We start from the raw sequence: 20,911 nt of genomic DNA on the forward strand, positions 1-20,911 counted from the left end.
GGACCAACTAAAAATCATAGAATAGCTTTGACGCCAGGTTGGAATGAAATCTAAAAAATATACCATGGTGGCGTAGAGTACGGTAAACAGTCTACGGGAACGTTTGCTGGTGTTATATGACAAAACGCCTTATAATCGAGGCATAACATCTATGTATGCAGATCTAGCGTTATGTTTCGCATAGTGTGCGATATCATTTCATTTTGGCCGTCACCAAAACTTCCTGTCCGAAAAGTGGTTGGCACCAAGCTCTGGGTGAGTCTGAGCATTTTTGTTGCCGACTTTTTACACCAAGTTGGCGGGCTTTACCACCCTTGCCAGTAAGTACCATGCCGTTGATGTCAGATCATGAAGATGGGGTGTGTTCAGGCCTCATGCATGTTCGGGCACTTCCTACCTATGTTTTCATCAAATGCAGCTTCGTTTTGGTGTCAGGGCAACGTCATTAAACATATATGCGATGCGACCCCTCACTACCGCGTTTCGAAATTAATGTAGAAAGAGCCTGGCGGAAGACACATGTCGATCTTAGATCAGTTTGTGTTTTCAAATTGGTCTCAGCGGGATCTCGCGGATGGTGAGGAGTTTATGTCTCTGGGTGAAAAATATCTCGTTAGTCAGTTTTCCAACCACTTAAACGCTTTCAGTTTGTCATATCCGTCACATGAAAATATTCAAATTCCAATGTTCAAAATTGCGTTACCAAGAAGTTTAATGTCTTATACATCTGACCGTCGTGACAAACACGTGGGTAGCCATAAAACACCTGTAGCGTCTGCACGCATGTGGTGAAATGGTCATCTGTTTGAACCGGAGAATCCTCAGGAGATGTAAACCTGCCCGGAGAAAGCAATTTAATCTCGCGTTTCCCACTGAATTCAGGCTGGGGAACCGCTCAGCCGTAGACAAAGTTTTCGTACTACCAGGCGTACAAATATCTCTGTTGTTTTCGCATGCTTTGAACACCTCGGAAACTACCCCAAAACTACCAGAAACATCTTCCCTAGATTGCAGGCGGTTCGCAAATAACTCGCCTCACGGTGCACTGCCAGGTACTTCCAGAATAATGCCACAAGAGCCGACCCCAGAACAACCAGCCCTTCCCCAGTGATCTCCTAGAATCCACCGCAGGATTTTCACAGAAAGGTGCGCAGGCTCGGCCGCCGCCCGGCAGTGTGCACGTGCTTGCACCGGCTCTAGACCGGCTCGCCTGTATATAAATCCGGTGCACACCGAAGAGGGACGAGCAGTCGCAGCAGTGCAATCACTCAACCAGGTAAGGTGCTTCAGCGGAGGCCGGCTTGGCTACCGGTACTGTGGGAATGACTGGAAATGCGGTAGTTTGGGGTGTCATCATTATTAGTGGGAACGAGCTTACCGAGAAAGGGCGGCAGAAGGCGGATAGTTAGTCAGAATGTCAAACAACAATTTGTTAGTTGGATGAGATGCTCAGATTCGAAGTGGTTTGCAACCTGCCGGACGTTGAAAAGTTCCTTGAAAAAAGTTGAAACGTTGAAAAGTTAAACCCGAAGTTCCTGACAGCTTCAAAACGGGACTAGTTTCCAAGAGAAAAACTATACTTGAGCGATTATTTCACAGAGGGCGGTGGGGAGACAATTGTCTGAAATGATCTTGGCAAGTACAGGTCAAAATTTTTTGACGAAGGTGCCTCTTAAAGTTACTTGTTTTGGACCGCATGGGCCCAACAAAAAGCATATCAATAGTTCTGAGCATTTTTCTCCATATTATGCTCGCCTCAATATATTTAAATGTGGAACATTTCGTTTATAGGAGTGGGTGCTCGTAGTCTTCCTAAAAGTAACTAGCCACGGATGAGGATGCGTTTTACCAGCATTGCCCTATTTCATGTCCTAGAGCCCGCGAGCTAAATGGTCGCCAACGGGCATGTGAAAGCACCGTCATTCGCTTCAGACGAGTAGCAGTTTGTTCACGGTTTGACCAGTGATTTGTGTTGCGACAGCCATGAAGGTCGTCGCTCTCCTCCTTGTGGTCTGCGTCTCCGTGGGCTGGGCGAAGCCTCTCTGCTTCGGCGGCATCTGCATTCCTGCCAGCGAAGCTGCTGGGGGTGCCTCGGGCGAGGTCACCAGTGGTACAAACATTGGCCCTGGTGGTGTCACTAAGGTTTCGTCCGTCGGCGCCTCTGCAGGGGTAAGAACGCGCAAAAACTGAGCCGTCAAACGAGCACGTCTGGCAAAGATGGGCTGAATTGATGGACTGAGTGTTTGCGTTCCGGTAACTAGATTAAAACCCCGCCTTAGTTTATTTAGTCAGGCTAGCAACATAACATGCGTTCTGATACACTGCATGCATGAGCATCACGTTGGACTCGATTACTTCGGAATCTCACGTCACAGTAGTGCAACGTAAACATGCTTTGGTAATTGAGTAAGATCAAAGCAAGCTGCGCACATTTGGCAGGACCATTTACCTCGCTGCCTCGTGTGGTAAAACATGAGTATTCAGTGCGACCTTGCACCACCGCGAGGCGTGTCTTTCTCCTTCGCTCGGAACAGCGTGGCAAGCGTGCAATGCACAACCAGTGCATGGCACAAACGTGTGGTACTCTTGTTTGAATGTCTTTTTTTGCAGGGAACGGCCAGAGGACCATGTGCATCCAGCGTCAATGTCGGAAAAGCCAATAAGTTTAGCTCACAGACCATCTTTGGCAATACGGATGATAGCGACACTAGTGCCGTCTCAATCCAACAAACCGACTGCTGAGTGACGCAGTCACAGTCATCTCGGCATGCGCCACAATGGCACACATGAAACGCCTGTTACATCCACGAACGTTGTGATATCGAGCGTCGGTTGTGACATGTGATCGAAATGTGCAATACAGGCTTATCCCGACATGACTGATCTCGAATGTGTTGGTGCTGCCTGCGCCAGTTAAAGTTAATATATCTCCGTGGAAAACGTACCGCAGGATGCACGACATTTACTGCCGTGCAAATGCCGATAGAATTTAAGTCACTCATATATTTGGGTAGCATCTTCTATCATCTTGATCACGTATTCTATTATCTTAACACGTATTCGATTATCTTAGGTAGCATCTTAGCATCTTGATCACGTATTCGATTCCACTTTCAGGACCAAAGAACTATGGAGATCATGACATAGCTCATAGCTGACGCCGAGTACTTGGCTAGGCCAATTTTCAATACTCCATGCGAGTAGACGGGAACGTTGGACTTGGAGGAGACAACCGCATTATATACGATCAAAGGCTGGGTGATTACCAATGTTCATGTTGTATAACGCACCATTACGGTTGGCATCTCGCTCCCAACCATGTTCTGACAGCTCTAAACAAGCGTACTGTAATGGCTGGCGCTCTGAAAGCGCGGGTAAATGCCTTGAGATTACAAAAACCATAAACACTAATGAGATGTATATCACACGCTGCTAAAAAGTAGAAATGAAGTGCAAGGAATACTGTTGTAAGCTTTGGATCTTATCGTTCAAATAACTTCAGACACCATCCACCACACCTAAAAACATTGATGTCAAAACTATCAAACCATTTGTTAAAAAACGCGTGGAACGGCTTTCAACAATCCAAGAAAGGTAGCTCAGCGCTCAATGGAGGGACACGTCACCAAAACGTTGAGCCTATGTTCTCACGTTGAACTCTGTATAATGTTCGCCCCGAAAGTTTCATCTTACATATCTCAAAAAGCTGACACTCGAGCACACGAGCGAGCAGCCCGGGAGACGGAGTCATTGACACACCGGGGTGATGAAAATCGCTCTCCCGCGCACAGGTGACAAAAGTGCCTTTTCCGTCACCGAACAAATATGAAACCGTCTTTTTGTCACCTGCAGCCGAATCTGTCAGAAACCGTTGCGATAGAACTCTGAATGCAAAAAAATCACTATACAAAGACAAACGTAATGCAATGCGGCACAATCATCAACCATTTTTGGTTCGGTAGTTTATCTGCACTTCGGTAAGATCTGCTGGCCTTTAAGCACTGAATGACGGCTAAGAGTTACATAATACAATTGTCAAATAAAGGCATGCTGAACATAACCAGCTTGAAGGAGTGTAGTTTCTTATTCAGCTAGAGGGGAGTGAATTGTGCCTGCTGATCATGCATGTTGTTTCTTCTTGTTATTAATCATTTGAAACCTTGTTTTTCACTCCTTATCATATTTGGGACTTAGCCCACAAAAACAATTTGAAGAAAACTACACTCCTCCTCACAAATGTAAAAAAGCTCGTGAGATGTGTGGAGAAAACTGCTTTGAGTCTATTTTTGGAAGCATGCTGAGCAATTTTGTCTTGTGCCTACCCCACTCTCAGTTCTTCATTCCCACGTATTTTGCAAAAATTCATCCCTGCAGCTCTGCATTTACAGACAGCTTGGTTCTGCAAGCACCTGACAACAATATCACCCTTGGTTTGTGACGTCATCCAGCAATCAACCGAGCAAGCAGGCGACCTACCTTACCTTCGTTTAAGCACTACCGGTGCAGAATTCAAACTTCATAAAATGATCCGAATCATTTAGACCAAAACCCGTGCAAAATTGGTGTCAATTGGTGCGAACCTAAGTAACCTAACCTAGCCTAACCTAACCTAACCTAACCTAACCTAACCTAACCTAACCTAACCTAACCTAACCTAACCTAACCTAACCTAACCTAACCTAACCTAACCTAACCTAACCTAACCTGACCTGACCCAACCTATCCTAACCTAGCCTAGCCTAGCCTAACTTAGCCTAACCTAACCTAATTAAGATAGTAGTAACAGCTTTACTCCTCGGGGAAAAACCAGGAGAACCAAAAATTGCGAAAATGAAAGCAACCCACAAAATTGCCATATCACAAGTCATCTAAGTTAGTTGGAGCTTAAAGGGAATGTTGCACTTTCCTATAGGGATCTCAACTGAAATAGCCACATTGAAGACCTTTTGATGGCAGTTCCCAGCCATGCCCATTTCAAGACCTAAAACTCCCTGGTGCCTGAGATATACGTCCGCAAGGTCCTAAAAGGTTTATTGGGAGACTACTTCAGCCACCTTGGCATTGATGTCGCTAAAGAAACCTCATACGACTGCCGTTATATTACAGGCTGTTTTCTGCTTATGTTCAAACTGCGTCGCCGCTGATACATTGGCAATAGCGATGATGTGGCACGTGTGATACAACCCGTGGAAACAACTCGTTGCCCGATAGAAATTAAGTCACTTATATATTTGGGTAGCATCTTCATCACGTATTCGATTCCACTTTCAGGACCAAAGATCTATGGAGATCATGCCATAGCTTGTAGCTGACGCCGAGTACTTGGCTAGGCCTATCTTCAATACTCGATGCGAGTAGACGGGAACATTTGACTTGCAGGTGACGACCTCATTATATACGATCAAAGGCTGGGTGATTACCGATGTTCATGTTGTATAACGCACCATTACGGTTGGCATTTCGCTCCCAACCATGTTCTGACAGCTCTAAACAAACGTAATGTAATGGCTGGCGCTCTGAAAGCGTGGGTAAATGCCTTGAGATTACAAAAACCATCAACACTAATGAGATGTATGTCACACGCTGCTAAATAGTCGAAATGAAGTGAAAGGGACACTGTTGTAAACTTTCGATCTCTTCGTTCAAATGACCTCAGACCCCATCCACCATACCTAAAAACCGTGATGTCAAAGCTATCAAACCATTTGTTAGAATAACGCGTGCAACGGCTTTCAACAATGCAAGAAAGTTAGCTCAGCGCTCAATGGAGAGACACTTCACCAAAACGTTGAGCCTATGTTCTCACGTTGAACTCTGTATAATGTTCGCCCCGAAAGTTTCATCTTACATATCTCAAAAAGCTGACACTCGAGCACACGAGCGAGCAGCCCGGGAGACGGAGTCATTGACACACCGGGGTGATGAAAATCGCTCTCACGCGCACAGGTGACAAAGTGCCTTTTCCGTCAGCGAACAAATTTCAAACCGTCTAATTGTCACCTCGCGGCCAAATTTGTCAGAAAACCATTGTTATAGAACTCTAAATGCAATAAATCACAATACATAGACAAACGTAATGCAATGCGGCATACTCAACCATTTTTGTTTCGGTGGTTTATTTGCACTTACGTAAAATCTGCTGGCCTTCAAGCACTGAATGACGGCTAAGAGTTACATAAAACACTTGTCAAAAAGGCATGCTGAACATAACCAGCTTGAAGGAGTGTAGTTTCTTATTCAGCTGGAGGGAGTGAATTGTGCCTCCTGATCATGCATGTTGTTTCTTCTTGTTATTAATCATTTGAAACCTTGTTTTTCATTCCTCATCATATTTAGGACTTAGCCCACAAAAGCAATTTGAAGACACTACACTCCACATCCCGAATGGAAAAAGGCGCGTGAGATGTGCGGAGAAAACTGTTTTCAGTGTATTTTTGGAAGCATGCTGAGCAATTTTGTCTTGTGCCTCCCCCATCCTCCGTCCTTCATCCCCACGTATTTTGCAAAAATTCATCCCTGCAGCTCTGCATTTACCGACAGTTTGGTTCTACAAGCACCTAACAACAATATCACCCTTGGTTTGTGACGTCATCCAGCAATCAACTCAGCACGCAGGCAACCTACCTTATCTTCGTTTAAGCACTACCGGTGCAGAATTCAAACTTCATAAAATGATCCGAATCATTTAGACCAAAACCCGTGCAAAATTGGTGTCAATTGGTGCGAACGACATTTTTTAACACCTCCGCCACCTTCATTCATCTTTATATGCAATGTCATGAACATAAGAGCGTTTCATCTAACGTCTGTGCACCGATCAGTACGCTAAGCCTGACGTGCTACAAGTAATGTGAGAGGCTCACGCTGCTCACGCTGCAATTGTTAACGGGCACAGACCAATAATGAGCTTTGGGTTCGTTCAGCTGGGATAGGAACTTGTAACATTGTCTGGTCTACTGAAATCTGCTTGTATTTTTGCAAAGTTGCTACCAATTGGCTCGCAAAAGTGTCTGTCAGCTTTTGTCAGCGATCATATCCGGTAAATGAGAAGATTTTTAAGCCCTGCATCCGGGCACAAAAGCGTATGTTAGTGTCAGACGCCATCCAATTTGAACTCGACGTAAGATGACTACTGTAGTAGTGAGGAGCCTATTGGTGAACATACAAGCCATATGATGTTAGGCAACGACTCGGCGTAAGCCTACGACTCGATACGACGTAGCGATCTAACCGAACTAACATAACGTGACGAAACGCACCTAAACCAATCTAACCTAACCTAACCAAACTTAACCTAACCTAACCTAACCTAACCTAACCTAACCTAACCTAACCTAACCTAACCTAACCGTAACTAACCTAACTAACCTAACTTAACCTAACTTAACCTAACCTAACCCAACCTATCCTAACCTAACCTAACCTGGCCTAACTTGGCCTAACCGAACCTAATCAAGATAGTAGTAATAGCCTTACTCCTCGGGGAAAAACCAGGAGAACCAAAAATTGCGAAAATGAAAGCAACCCACAAAATTGCCATCTTACAACAAGTCATCTAAGTTAGTTGAAGCTTAAAGGGAATGTTCCACTTTCCTATAGGGATCTCAACTGAAATAGCCATGTTGAGGACCTTTTGATGCAGTTCACAGCCATGCCCATTTTAATACTCAAAACTCCCTGGTGCCTGAGATATACGTCCGCAAAGGTCCTAAAAGGTTTATTGGGAGACTACTTCAGCCACCTTGGCATTGATGTCGCTAAAGAAACCTCATACGACTGCCGTTATATTACGGGCTGTTTTCTGCTTATGTTCAAACAGGCATGGCCGCTGATACATTGGCAATAGCGATGATGTGGCACGTATGATACAACCCGTGGAAAGTGATTTCGCCCCTGAATGCATGTCGCAAACGTAAGCGTGACCACTTTCAGGTTGTGAGGCACCTGTCGCCAACGTGGCCAACATAACGGCAGCTGGAAATTGGAGGGGTACCTACTCCTTTGAACCAGTAGTTACACAGACGGAAACAGTGGTCTTATTCCTACAAAATCGTTGTCACAGTGAAACTGACACAACCATCTGACATACCAAACTGAACATTCAAAGCACTGGTCACACAGGCCTACTTCAACAGTTCTGTCCATAATGCAAATTCAGTCATCTTCTGATAATACAAATAGTTTGCTGTTACTATAAGAAAATAACTTATGCTTATCTGACTAACTCGTTAGCCGCTATTTGTGAATGTTTCAGCAGCCTGGTAAGAAAAAAATGCGAAGGCTCCTTACACATTCCCCGTAGGTACGGAAATACGCTATTGACGACAAGCATCGCTGGAAAAACGTCAATATTGCGTCAGATGTGAGCCATTGTCAAATCTTCCCAGCGATATCACCTGTTTTGATAATTGTATAAAGCCATTTAAGTGTTCTTGAGTCCAGTGGAAATTGGAAGAATCTAGCCGCGCCACATTTGAGGCATGCTTTAGATCTGGCTGTCAGATGCTGCCAGATATGGCTGTCGTAAGAACATGATTCCATGAAGCTATCAAACGATGAAATAATGGGGCGCAATTTTTACCAACAGCGAATCGGCCGACCGGCCGGCTCATACAAAATAAATTGATTTTTCGCCGACCTGTCCCCAAGCCGGCGGACCAAATAAAATCACAGAATGGTTTTGTCGCCGGGTTATAATAAAATCTAAAAGAGATACCCTGGTGTCGTAGAGTACGGTAAACAGTCTACGGAAACGTTTGCTGGTATCTGACAACACGCTTTTCTATCGAGGCATAACATGGCAATGTCCTGTTATGTTTTGCAGACTGTGCTATACTATTTCGTTTCGGCTGGCACCAAAACTTGCTGTCCGAAAAGTGTTTGGCACCAAGCTTTGTGTCTGTATAAATATTGTTGCCGCCGATCCTATGCAGCAAGTTGGTAGGTTTTACCGCACTTGCCAGTGAGTGCCATGCCGTTGATGTCAGATCTTGAACATGGGGTGTGTTCTGGCTTTGTGTATGTTCGGACGATTTCCGCCTATGCTTTCATCAAATGACGCTGCGGTTTGGTGTCAGGGTAACTTACATTTGCATTAAACTTACATGCGATGCGATCCCTCACTATGACGTTTCGAAATTAATATAGAAAGAGCCCGGCAGAAAACACATATCGAATTTGAATCAGTTCGTGTTTTCAAAGTGGTATCAGCACGATCTCACGGATGGCGAGTAGTTTATGTCTCTGGGTGAAAAATGTATCCAGAGTCAGCTTTTCCAATCACTTAAACGCTTTTAGTTTTTCATGTTCATCGCATCGAAACATTTGAATTCCAATGTTCAGAATTACGTCACCAAGAAGTCAAATCTTTTATAAATCTGACCGTCGTGAGAAACACGTGGTTAGCCATAAACGTTTGTAGGCTTTGTACATATGTGGTGAAATGCTCATCTATGTAAACAGGATGAGCCTCAGTAGATGTAAACCTGCCCTGAGAAAGCAATCCAAGCCGCACATAGACGATGACGAGCATCGACACGTTTCCAACTGAATTCAGGCTGGGAAGCCGCTCAGCCGTAGACAAAGTTTGTGTGCTACCAGGCGTACAACTATCTCTGTTGTTTTGGTGTGCCTTGCAAAATCTCGGGAACTTCCCAAAACCATCAGAAACCACTTCCCTATATTGCGAGTGCATCGCAAATAACCTCGCCTGACGGTGCACTGCCAGGTACTTGGAAAGTCCTGCCACAAGAGCTGGCTGCAGAACGACCAGCAGTTCCTCAGTGAGCTCCTGGAATCCACCGCAAAATTTTCCACAGAAAGGCATGCCGACTCGGTCGCCACCGTCGCCACTCGGTCGGCATTGTGCACGTGCTTGCACCGGCTCTAGACCGGCTCGCCTGTATATAAATCCGGTGCACACCGAAGAGGGACGAGCAGTCGCAGCAGTGCAATCACTCAGCCAGGTAAGGTGCTTCAGCCCAGACCGGCTTGGCTACCGGTACTGTGGGAAGGACTGGAAATACGGTAGTTTGGGGTGTCATCATTAGTGGTGGGAACGAGCTTGCCGAGCAAGGGCGGCAGAAGACGGACATTTGGTCAGAATGTCAAACAGCAATTTGCTAGTTGGATGAGACGCTCAGATTCAAAGTGGTTTGCAACCTGCCGGACGGTGAAAAGTTAAACTCGAAGTTCCTGACAGCTTCAAAACGGGACTAGTTTCCAGGAGAAAAACTACTACTTGAGCGGTTACTCCAAAGAGGGCGGTGGGGAGACAATTGTCTGAAATGAGCTTGGCAAGTACAGGTCAAATTTATTGACAAATATGCCTCTTAAAACTTACTTGTTTTGGACCGCATGGGCCCACCGAAAGTATATCAATAGTTCTGAGCATTTTTCTCCATATTATGCTCGCCTCAATATATTTAAATGTGGAACATTTCGTTTTATAGGAGTGGGTGCTCGTAGTCTTCCTAAAAGTAACTAGCCACGGATGAGGATGCGCTTTACCAGCATTGCCCTATTTCATGTCCTAGAGCCCGCGAGCTAAATGGTCGCCAACGGGCATGTGAGAGCACCGTCATCGCTTCAGGTTAGCAGCAGTTTGTTCGTGGTTTGACCGGTGATTTGTGTTGCGACAGCCATGAAGGTCGTCGCTCTCCTCCTTGTGGTCTGCGTCTCCGTGGGCTGGGCGAAGCCTCTCTGCTTCGGCGGCGTCTGCATTCCTACCAGCGAAGCTGCTGGGGGTGCCACGGGCGAGGTCACCAGTGGTACAAACATTGGCCCTGGTGGTGTCACTAAGGTTTCGTCCGTCGGCGCCTCTGCAGGGGTAAGAACGCGCAAAAACTGAGCCGTCAAACGAGCACGTCTGGCAAAGATGGGCTGAATTGATGGACTGAGTCTTTGTGTTCCGGTAACTAGATTAAAACCCCGCCTTGGTTTACATAGCCAGGCTAGCAAACATAACATGCGTTCTCACAGCCTGCATGCATGAGCGTTACGTTCGACTAGATTACTTCGGAATCTCGCGTCACAGTAGTGCAACGTAAACATGCTTTGGTAATTGAGTAAGATCAAAGCAAGCTGCGCACATTTGGCAGGACCATTTACCTCGCTGCCTCGTGTGGTAAAACATGAGTATTCAGTGCAACCTTGCACCACCGCGGGGCGTGTCTTCTCCTTCGCTCGGAACAGCGTGGCAAGCGTGCAATGCACAGCCAGTGCATGGCACAAACGTGTGGTGCTCTTGTTTGAATGTCTTTTTTTGCAGGGAACGGCCAGAGGACCATGTGCATCCAGCTTCAATATCGGAAAAGCCAATAAGTTTAGTTCACAGACCATCTTTGGCAATACGGATGACGCCAACACGGATGCCGTCTCAATCCAAGAAACCGACTGCTGAATGACTCAGCCACAGTCATCTCGGCATGCGCCGCAATGGCACACATGAAGCGCCTGTTACATCCACGAACGTTGTGATATCGGCGTCGGTTGTGACATGTGATCGAAATGTGCAATACAGGCTTATCCCGACATGACTGATCTCGAATGTGTTGGTGCTGCCAGCGCCAGTTAAAGTCAATATATCTCCGTGGAAAACGTACCGCAGGATGCACGACATTTAACGCCGAGCAAATGCCGATAGAATTTAAGTCACTCATATATTTGGGTAGCATCTTCTAGCATCTTGATCACGTATTCGATTATCTTAACACGTATTCTACTATCTTAGGTAGCATCTTAGCATCTTGATCACGTATTCGATTCCACTTTCAGGACCAAAGAACTATGGAGATCATGACATAGCTCATAGCTGACGCCGAGTACTTGGCTAGGCCAATTTTCAATACTCCATGCGAGTAGACGGGAACGTTGGACTTGGAGGAGACAACCGCATTATATACGATCAAAGGCTGGGTGATTACCAATGTTCATGTTGTATAACGCACCATTACGGTTGGCATCTCGCTCCCAACCATGTTCTGACAGCTCTAAACAAGCGTACTGTAATGGCTGGCGCTCTGAAAGCGCGGGTAAATGCCTTGAGATTACAAAAACCATAAACACTAATGAGATGTATATCACACGCTGCTAAAAAGTAGAAATGAAGTGCAAGGAATACTGTTGTAAGCTTTGGATCTTATCGTTCAAATAACTTCAGACACCATCCACCACACCTAAAAACATTGATGTCAAAACTATCAAACCATTTGTTAAAAAACGCGTGGAACGGCTTTCAACAATCCAAGAAAGGTAGCTCAGCGCTCAATGGAGGGACACGTCACCAAAACGTTGAGCCTATGTTCTCACGTTGAACTCTGTGTTATCTTCGCCCCGAAAGTTTCATCTTACATATCTCAAAAAGCTGACACTCGAGCACACGAGCGAGCAGCCCAGGGGACGGAGACATTGACACACCGGGGTGATGAAAATCGCTCTCCCCGCGCACGGGTGACAAACGTGCCTTTTCCGTCAGCGAACAAATATGAAACCGTCTAATGGTCACCTGCAGCCGAACCTGTCAGAAACCGTTGCTATAGAACTCTAAATGCAATAAATCACAATACAAAGACAAACGGAATGCAATGCGGCATACTCATCAACCATTTTTGTTTCGGTGGTTTATTTGCACTTACGTAAAATCTGCTGGCCTTTAAGCACTGAATGACGGCTAAGAGTTACATAATACAATTGTCAGAAAAGGCATGCTGAACATAACCAGCTTGAAGGAGTGTAGTTTCTTATTCAGCTGGAGGGAATGAATTGTGCCTCCTGATCATAATTGTGCCTCCTGATCAAAAGCCATCAACACTAATGAGATGCATATCACGCGCTGCTAAAAGTCGAAATGAAGTGTAAGGAATACTGTTGCTAGCTTGAACCTCATCGTTCAAATAACTTGAGACAACCATCCACCACAGCTAAAAACATTGATGTCAAAACTATCAAACCATTTGTTGGAATAACGCGTGGAATGCTTTATTGGAGCGCTGGGCCAGCTTTCAACAATGCTGAAAGCTAGCCCAGCACTCAATGAAGGGACACGTCACCAAAACATTGGGCCTATGTTCCCACGTTGAACTCTGTATATTGTTCGCCCCGAAAGTTTCATCTTACTTATCTCAAAAAGCTGACACTCGAGCACACGAGCGAGCAGCCCAGGGGACGGAGACATTGACACACCGGGGTGATGAAAATCGCTCTCCCGCGCACGGGTGACAAAAGTGCCTTTTCCGTCAGCGAACAAATTTGAAACCGTCTAATTGTCACCTGCAGCCATATCTGTCAGAAACCGTTGCTATAGAACTCTAAATGCAATAAATCACAATACAAAGACAAACGTAATGCAATGCGGCATACTCATCAACCATATTTGTTTCGGTGCTTTATTTGCACTTACGTCAAATCTGTTGGCCTTTAAGCACCGAATGACGGCTAAGAGGTACATAATACAATTGTCAAAAAAGGCATGCTGAACATAACCAGCTTGAAGGAGTGTAGTTTCTTATTCAGCTAGAGGGAGTGAATTGTGCCGCCTGATCATGCGTGTTGTTTCTTCTTGTTATTAATCATTTGAAACCTTGTTTTTCATTCCTTATCATATTTAGGACTTAGCCCACAACAGCAATTTGAAGACACTACACTCCACATCCCGAACGGAAAAAGCGCTTGAGATGTGCGGAGAAAACTTTTTCAGTGTATTTTTGGAAGCATGCTGAGCAATTTTGTCTTGTGCCTCCCCCATCCTCCGTCCTTCATCCCGACGTATTTTGCAAAAATTTATCCCTGCAGCTCTGCATTTACAGACAGCTTGGTTCTACAAGCACCTAACAACAATATCACCCTTGGTTTGTGACGTCTTCCAGCAATCAACCGAGCGCGCAGGCGACCTACCTTACCTGCGTTAAGCACTACCGGTACAGAACTCACACTTCCTAACATGATCCGAATCATTTAGACCAAAACCCATGCAATATTGGTGACAACAGATGGGAACGACATTTTTCGACACCTCTACCACCTTCATTCATCTTTATCTGCAAGGTGATGAAACTAAAAAGCGTCTAATCTCACGTCTGTACACCGATCAGCACGCTAAGCCTGAGGTGCTACAGGCAATGTCAGAGGCCTTCAAATGTAATGCCCAGAGTCTTACCCCAAAGCCGCCGTTACCCTCAGCACCACAAAAGGTCAGGGTGTACTTTCCTACCTAACATTAGAAAAAATCATTGTACACCATTCGTCGTGTTTAAGGCATGACATATCGTAAATAATCTCAAAACAGGTAGAATCATTCTCCCACCTTCAAATTTCAATAACTTCCATGGCGGGCCCCCGAGCGCCGCGTGCACCGCACCGCCTGGACTCCCCAGCGCCGTTTCTGCGTTGCCTTGCGTAAATACAATATTTCTGCATACCAAGAACTGTACAAAATGTACGGGACCACAGTAAACCATTCGTCATGTTTAAGGCAGGACAACCATAACCTAACTGCGAACCATAAAAATATTACTAAACATAAACCATATTTACCATAACCATATTTACCATATAAACCATATTAGCCGTGAACCATACTATAAACCATAACTATAACTATAAACTATACTATATAAACCATACTATAACTATAAACCATATTTACTGCGAACCATAAAATATACCGGGACAAGGTAGCAAGAATCCATGAAATTTGATCCTCGACGCCAACGGGACCATGGGTTGCAGGGGGATTGGGTGGGGAATGTAAAGCAAAATGAGACTATGGCAGCTAAATAAAAGCTCACTATATGGCACCTATATATGACATGGAACATGGATGCCAATGAGATGCTGGGTTGAAGGGGATATAGGGTGGGGAGGTTAGGTTAGGTTAGGTTAGGTTAGGTTAGGTTAGGTTAGGTTAGGTTAGGTTAGGTTAGGTCAGGTCAGGTCAGGTTAGGTCAGGCCAGGTCAGGTCAGGTCAGGTCAGGCTAGCTTAGCTTAGCTTAGCTTAGGTTCTGGTCTATTCTCAGTTAGGTTAGGTTAGGTTAGGTTAGGTTAGGTTAGGTTAGGTAAGGTTAGGTTAGGTTAGGTTAGGTTAGGTTAGGTTAGGTTAGGTTCGGTTAGGGTATGTTCTGGACTATTCTGGCCTGCATGCTTCATAAATGTACCTAAACTCGATAAGAAACGATTTTGGTTGCTTTATTATTGTTACCTTGGTCCCGTACATGTTTTATGGTTCTTGATAAGCAGAAATATTGTGCTTTCGCAACAACGTAGAAACGGCGCTTGGAAGTCGCGGCAGTGCGGTGCGGGGCGTGCGGCGCTCGGGAGCTCGCTATCGTATTTATTAAAATTCGAGGGTAGGAGCATGATTCCATCTGTTTTGAAATTATTTACGATATGTTCCGCCTTAAACACGACGAATGGTTTACCTTGGTCCCGTACATTTTGTAGAGTTCTTGGTAAGCAGAAATATTGTATTTACGCAACGGCGACGCAGAAACGGCGCTGGGGAGTCCAGGCGGTGCGGTGCGCGCGGCGCTCGGGAGCTCGCCATCGAAGTTATTGAAATTCGAAGGTAGGAGCATGATTCTACCTGTTTTGGGTGTAGGTGTACTTTCCTACCTAACGTTAGAAAAAATCATTGCACACCATTCGTCGTGTTCAAGGCGGCACATATCGTAAATAATCTCAAAACAGGTAGAATCATGCTCCTACCTTCGAATTTCAATCATTTCGATGGCGGGCTCCCGAGCGCCGCGCGCACCTCACCGCCTGGACTCCCCAGCGCCGTTTCTGCGTTGCCGTTGCGTAAACACAATATTTCTGCTTACCAAAAACTCTACAAAATGTACGGGACCATTGTAAACCATTCGTCGTGTTTAAGGCGGAACATATCGTAAATAATTTCAAAACAGATAGAGTCATGTTCCTACCCTCGAATTTTAATAAATACGATAGCGAGCTCCCGAGCGCCGCACGCCCCGCACCGCACTGCCTCGACTTCCAAGCGCCGTTTCTGCGTTGTTGCGAAAGCACAATATTTCTGCTTATCAAGAGCCATAAAACATGTACGGGATTAAGGTAACAATAGTAAAGGAACAAAAATTGTTTCTTATCGAGTTTAGGTATATTTATGAAACACGCAGGCCAGAATAGTCCAGAACATATCCTAAACTAGCCTAACCTAACCTTACCTAACCTAACCTAACCTAACCTAACTGAGAATAGACCAGAACCTAAGCTAAGCTAAGCTAAGCTAGCCTGACCTGACCTGACCTGACCTAACCTAACCTAACCTAACCTAACCTAACTGAGAATAGACCAGAACCTAAGCTAAGCTAAGCTAAGCTAAGCTAGCCTGACCTGACCTGACCTGACCTGACCTGACCTAACCTAACCTAACCTAACCTAACCTAACCTAACCTAACCTGAGAATAGACTAGAACCTAAGCTTAGCTAAGCTGACCTACCCTACCCTAGCCTAACCTAACCTAACTAACCTAACCTAACCTAACCTAACCTAACCTAACCTAACCTAACCTAACCTAACCTAACCTAACCTAACCTAACCTAACCTAACCTAACCTAACCTAACCTCCCCACCCTATATCCCCTTCAACCCAGCATCTCATTGGCATCCATGTTTCATGCCATACATAGGTGCCATATAGTGAGCTTTTATTCAGCTGCCATGTTCTCATTTTGCTTTACATTCCCCACCCAACCCCCATGCAACCCATGGTCCCGTTGGCGTCGGGGATCAAATTTCATGGATTCTTGCTACCTTGTCCCGGTACATTTTTATGGTTCGCAGTAATGTTGTGACCCGAGCAGTAATGGCGCCGGTGTCGCGGGTGCTGTGTGTGTGCGGCGCTCGGGAGCTCGCCATCGTAATTATAAAAAAATTGAAGTTAAGATCATTAATCTACCTGTTTTGTGATTATTTACGATATGTCCTGCCTTAAACATGACGAATGGTTTACTTTGGTCCCGTACATTTTGTACAGTTCTTGGTACGCAGAAATATTGTATTTACGCAACGGCAGCGCGGAAACGGCACTGGGGAGTCAAGGCGGTGCGGTGCGCGCGGCGCTCGGGGGCCCGCCATCGAAGTTATTGAAATTCGAAGGTAGGAGCATGATTCTGCCTGTTTTGAGATTATTTACGATATGTCATGCCTTAAACACGACGAATAGTGTACTATGATTTTTTCTAACGTTAGGTAGGAAAGTACACCCTGATCCTGTTTTGAGATGATTTACGATATGTGCCGCCTTGAACACGACGAATGGTGTGCAATGACTTTTTCTAACGTTAGGTAGGAAAGTACACCTACACCCCACAAAGCCCCACGTGAATCTTTGACAGGCGTCGCTCCAGCGTCCTACGCTTACCTCTGCAGCTACAGCCAAGCTATTCATAAACAACAATTGTTCACCATCGGCAGGTCTTTTTAAAGCTATTACATTAAGAGCTGACGATTGCCTACGTTGATCTAGCCAGTCAGATGCTTCTATGAACACCACCACCAGCAGCCCACAGCCTCGCCCTGAACTCAACGCATCACTGCGCGGCGAACGTTGGAGACCATCTGTTTCAAAAGACACGATGCTTTAAAACGCTGCCGAGCAAGCTGAACACGCACGTCACGAGGCATTGCGGCCAGCAACGATCTCAAGAACTAGTAGCAAGCCTAGTTATTTGGCATTTTATACTGTTAAGTGTGAGGAGTGACTATTGGCCCAAAAAGGTATAAAAAAACCAGTCATGTGAGGGCATGGGAAAAACACCGTGTCGCCGCTGATCTGTGACGTCAACACTGATGCGGTATAGTTTGTAGTATATTTCTGGCACCTGCTCAACACTATCCTGATTAAAGCCACTATGTTTGGCAGCATCTTATGGCTCCATTTACTCATACAACGAAGCGTTAACATTTCGGTATGTGCTGTAAGTGTATGTGTATGTGTATTTCCATATGCTTACGCTGGAAGTGTTAACGGACACACCCCAATACTAAGGTTTGATATTCGTTCAGCTGCGATAATAACTTCTAATATGGTCTGGTCTACTGAAATCTGTCTAATTTTTTGCAATTTTGTCACCAATTGGCTCACAAAAATATCAGCTTTTATCACCGAGCATATTTGGTAAATCAGAAGAATTTTAAGCCCTGCATCCGGGCACAAAATTGTCATGTTAATGTGAGACGCCATCTTATTTGAACTTGACGTAAGATGAGTACTGTAGTAGTCAGGAAGCCATTAGTGGGCATACGAGCCATATGATATAACGCGGCGACTCGGCGTAAGGCTACGACTCGATACGACGTAACGATCTTCCCTAACAAACACAACGTGACGTAACGCACCCAAACCAATCTAACCTAACCCAACCTAACCTAACCTAACCTAACCTAACCTAACCTAACCTAACCTAACCTAACCTAACCTAACCTAACCTAACCTAACCAAACCTAACCTAATCTAACCTAACCTAACCCAACCTAACAAAACATATCCTAACCTAATCTAACCTAGCCTAACCAAACCTAATCCAAGCTAGCCTAACTTAGCCTAACCTAACCTAAGTAAGACAGTAGTAATAGCCTTATTCCGCGGAGAATACCCAGGAGAACCAAAACTTGCGAATATGAAAGCAACCTACAAAGCAAACCCATTTTACAAGTGATCTAAGTGAGGGTAAATTAAAAAGGAATATTCCGCTTTCCCATGGGGATCTGAACTGAAATAGGCATATTTCGAAACTTTTGATGCAGTTCACAGTCATGCCCTTTTTAAGACTCAAAACTCCCTGGTGCCTAAGTAATGCGCCCGCAAAGGTGCAAAAAGGTTCATTGGGAGACTGCTTCAGTCACCTTGGCATTAAAGTCGCCAAAGAAACCTCATACGATTGCCGATATATTACAGGCTATTTTCTGCTTATGTTCAAACAGCATCGCCGCTGATACATTGGCAATAGCGATGATGTGGCACGTATGATATAACCCGCCGAAAGTGATTGGCTGTTGGTAAGATTTCGCCGCTGAATGCGTGTCGCGAACGTAAGCGTGAGCACTTTCGGGTAGTGAGGCACTCGTCGCCAACGTGGCCAACAAAATGACAGTTGGAAATTGCAAGTACCTACTCTCTTCCGCCAGTAGTAACACAGATGGCAACAGAGATCTTATTCCCACAAAATCGTTGTCACAGTGAGACTGACCCAAGCCAGTTGACATACCAAACTCAACATTCAAGGCACTGATCACGCAGGCCTTCTTCAATATTTCTGTCCACTATGCAAATTCAGTCATCTTCTGATAACACAAATAGTTCCCTGTTACCATTAAACAATAAGTTATGCCTATCTGATCAACTTGTTAGTCGCCATTCGTGAATGTTTCAGCAGACTGGTGAAGAAAAAAATGCGAATGCTCCTTAAACATTCCCCGTAGGTATGCAAATACGCTATTTACGACGAGTTTCGCCGGAAAAAACCTCAATAGTAAGCCAGATTTGAGCCATTGTCAGATGTTCCCAGTGACATCAAACCGTTTTGAAATCTTCTTAAAGTCATTAAAATGTTCTTGAGTCCAGAGGGATTTGAAAGACTATGGCAGCACCACGTTTTCGGTCTGGCTGCCAGATGCGGCCAGGCATCACTGTCGTAACAACATGTTTCCATGATGCTACCAAAACATGACGTAATGGGGCGCAATTTTTACAAACTTCGAAATTTTGCAATTTAGGGGCGTTTTTAACTCTTGAATGCTTACCAATACTTACAACTCAGCTTTCATCACCGTCATATTTGATGCCCATCTCAATATCTCCAAGCGTGGAACATTCCCTTTAACACTAAGCGTTGCTATATACTCGCTAACGCTTGCACCGTGAGTTCGTGTAGAGCGCGAATGCCACTTGCAAAATTGCAGTGCATTGAAAGTCGCCGCCCACCGCACATCAGTTCCATCGCAGCGATTACAGCATGCCTTTGCGGCCGGGTGAATGGCCGTCTTTGTAATTTGTTTTCAGTATTTTATACTGTCTAGTTCGGGGCACACACCGCCCGGGCCATAGAAAATACATCAATTTTTCGCAGACCTGTCCCGGGTCTGGCGGACCAACTAAAAATCACAGAATAGTTTTGACGCCAGGTTGGAATGAAATCTAAAAAGTATACCATGGTGGCGTAGAGAACGGTTAACAGTCTACGGAAACGTTTGCTGGTGTTATATGACAAAACGCCTTATAATCGAGGCATAACATCTATGTATGCAGATCTAGCGTTATGTTTCGCATAGTGTGCGACATCATTTCATTTTGGTCGTCACCAAAACTTCCTGTCCGAAAAGTGGTTGGCACCAAGCTTTGGGTGAGTCTAAACATTTTTGTTGCCGACTTTTTACACCAAGTTGGCGGGCTTTACCACCCTTGCCAGTAAGTACCATGCCGTTGATGTCAGATCATGAAGATGGGGTGTGTTCAGGCCTCATGTATGTTCGGGCACTTCCTACCTATGTTTTCATCAAATGCAGCTTCGTTCTGGTGTCAGGGCAACGTCATTAAACATATATGCGATGCGACCCCTCACTACCGCGTTTCGAAATTAATGTAGAAAGAGCCTGGCGGAAGACACATGTCGATCTTAGATCAGTTTGTGATTTCAAATTGGTCTCAGCGGGATCTCGCGGATGGTGAGGAGTTTATGTCTCTGGGTGAAAAATATATCCATAGTCAGCTTTTCCAATCACCTAAACGCTTTCAGTTTGTCATATCCGTCACATGAAATTATTCAAATTCCAATGTTCAAAATTGCGTTACCAAGAAGTTTAATGTCTTATACATCTGACCGTCGTGACAAACACGTGGGTAGCCATAAAACACCTGTAGGGTCTGCACGCATGTGGTGAAATGGTCATCTG

The 20,911-nt window shown here is 45.1% G+C and overlaps 2 long non-coding RNA genes across 2 annotated transcripts; both read left to right on the forward strand.

The window, feature by feature from the left end:
* The first annotated feature begins 1,205 nt into the window (after positions 1-1,205).
* Positions 1,206-2,876, forward strand: LOC119095417 (uncharacterized). The gene is made up of 3 exons (XR_005093890.1): positions 1,206-1,276; positions 1,982-2,169; positions 2,611-2,876. It is a non-coding gene; the product is annotated as an uncharacterized LOC119095417 (long non-coding RNA).
* A 7,029-nt stretch (positions 2,877-9,905) lies between these two features.
* LOC119095419 (uncharacterized) lies at positions 9,906-11,593 on the forward strand. The gene is made up of 3 exons (XR_005093892.1): positions 9,906-9,965; positions 10,641-10,828; positions 11,270-11,593. It is a non-coding gene; the product is annotated as an uncharacterized LOC119095419 (long non-coding RNA).
* The last annotated feature ends 9,318 nt before the right edge of the window (positions 11,594-20,911 follow it).

This window comes from Pollicipes pollicipes, unplaced genomic scaffold, assembly GCF_011947565.3.
Source record: "Pollicipes pollicipes isolate AB1234 unplaced genomic scaffold, Ppol_2.1 Scaffold_4219;HRSCAF=4965_pilon_pilon_pilon, whole genome shotgun sequence".
Taxonomy (NCBI): domain Eukaryota; kingdom Metazoa; phylum Arthropoda; class Thecostraca; order Pollicipedomorpha; family Pollicipedidae; genus Pollicipes; species Pollicipes pollicipes.